The sequence below is a fragment of the Notolepis coatsorum genome, assembly GCF_963971535.1.
Source record: "Notolepis coatsorum genome assembly, chromosome: 12".
Classification (NCBI taxonomy): domain Eukaryota; kingdom Metazoa; phylum Chordata; class Actinopteri; order Aulopiformes; family Paralepididae; genus Notolepis; species Notolepis coatsorum.
In genome coordinates, this window is record NC_140176.1 from 23223966 (window position 1) to 23226465 (window position 2500).

Sequence of the window (2500 nt, forward strand, 5' to 3'; positions counted from 1 at the left end):
ATACATTTGACGTAGAAACTGTACATTGGAGGAGGTTGGGTGGGTGGGGTGGGGTTGGGTGGGTGGGTGGGGGCTGTACATTGGAGGTGGGGGGGGGGGGGGGGGCTGGGTAGGGGACACACACACATTTTACACTGTACATTGGAATACTGACAAAGCCTTACTTGGTCATTTACTGTACAACTAGGTTAGGACATTTGTAGGGACCAGTTTCGAATTGCTGTCTCACGTAGGTGTTTTTTTAGAGTGATTTTGAAAGTGGGTAGTGATTCACATTCCTTTACAGCTTTGGGTAGGGCGTTCCACATTGATGTGGCATAATTGCGAAACGTGTTTAGTCCCTTGTTTGAGCCGAATCTGGGTTTAACATGATTTGTGGAGCTCCCTCTGGTGTTGTGATTGTGGTATTCACTGACCTTTGGGAAGTATTTTGACATGTACATGGGTACCTTGGTTGCATAGTGTATCTTGTAGACCAGGCCCATTGCAAGTTTCTGTACTCTGTCGTCTACTCTAAGCCATCCTAGGTTGTCAAAGTGGGCAGGGGTGAGGTGGGTTCTAGGAGTCAGGTCAAGCAGTAGTCTGACTAGCTTGTTTTGAGATGTTTGTAATTTGTTTTTTAGTGCCTTTAAGGTGCTTTGGTACCATGAGGTGCAAGCATAGTCGTAGTACCCTTGAATGAGTGCGCCTGCTAGAGTCTTCAGGGTATTCTTGTTTACCAGAGAGGAGATCCGGTACAAGAATCGAGTTCGTTGGTTGACTTTTTTTATTACATTGGATGCCATTTTGTCACAGGAAAGATTAGCCTCTAGGATGGAACCCAGGTAGGTAATTTCATCTTTCCTTGTGACAATATTGTCACCCACTGTAACCGAGAAGCCGTCGGTCTTGCTGAGTCTGTTATTTGAACCGAAGAGAATGGACTCTGTTTTGCCCATGTGTAATGATAGTTTGTTGTCGGCGAGCCATATGCAGATTTTGCCTAGTTCCGAGCTGAGGGCTTTTTCAACCTGTAACTTGTTCTTGTCAGAGACCAGCAGGGCTGAGTCGTCCGCAAACAGGAACAAGTTGCAGTCACAAGCTGACGACGGCCAAGAGGATAAGATCCTCTCTACATCGCCCCCATACCTCAAATGGATTCGTCATCAGCTCTATTCTATTTTCAATCTTTCAAAATGTTCTTATGTACCCCAGTTGCTATTGCATGTATATTTGTGTTTCATTACACGTATATGTACATACTTACCAACTGTTTCGCCTGTTTTATAGCAACACTACTATCACCGACATCTAAGAAGGGAGATCCCCCCTTGAACGGCCCTTCTAAGGTTTCTCCCCTCCACATTGCCTGTGGTGCTTTTTTCCTATTGCTAGGTCTTTAGTGAGTTTTTCCTTACCTTCGTGTGGGGAGTGTTGCATTCATTTATTTTACATTTTATTTTGGATTTCATGGTGTTTTTTGTTTTGTTCTTTATTTATTGTGATGTTTCTTCTTGACCTGTTTAATTAAGCTGTAGCCCTATTTTCAGAAATTTCGCCTAAAGGTACATGCTTAAGTAAATGGAAGATTGCTCCACTTCTACAAGGTCAATTAGCATGTTCTTGGTATCTAGGAACATCTAGGGACCTGGGGTATGTATTTCCAGTGTCAGAAATATTGTGTATGTTACTTGGCTTGAGTAAATTGTAATGAAATAAAGGAGAATATAAATTATGATTTATTTTTGCATCTGTGCCGGTGAATAACACCATGAAAACATTGAGGTTATTTTGATTTCGCTCACTGAGCTCATTCACCCCCTTCTTGAGATCAAGTGTACAAAAAATCTAAGCAAATGAATAAAGGGAAGATGATTAAACAGAAGGATTTGTAGATACAGTAATAAATGCTAATCCATTTTAATTATAAATTCATATTTGACCTTGAACTTGACCTTGACCTTATTATGGCCAAATCATACATATATGGATAGGGTAAAGGCTCCTCTTTCCAATGGCAGGGTTTAATAATTTCCTCTCGGTTTTATGATAAAAGAGATATAATTAGCATTTTTTCGATAAATTCTTATTTTCGGTAAATCTTATAAAACATTGGTAAAAATGAAAATATACACTTTGACTGCTGTTTTGATAGGGTTATGGTCGTTACTCTTGGCTAAAAAAAAAAAAAATACAAAATAAACATCCAAGGGCCCACATGTTGGCCCTCATGAGGACGATTTGCGATGCGCCACATTGCCGACCTCTAACGGCTCGGGTGTGCATTTATTTTAATACAATATATAGATAAAATTAAAGCCCTATTTGTTTCCTGTCAATTGCCCTTTGAGGTGACAAAATCCGTTCAGTGGTTCTCAAGTTACATGCCGATATGTGAGGCGTGCGCCAAAGTACACATTACCTCTGTATTATTAACTGATCACTATCTGTACAGATTTGCTATGTATGGTCAATGAAATATTACTATTACAGTGGCATTTTTCCTGAAAATAACTAAAGC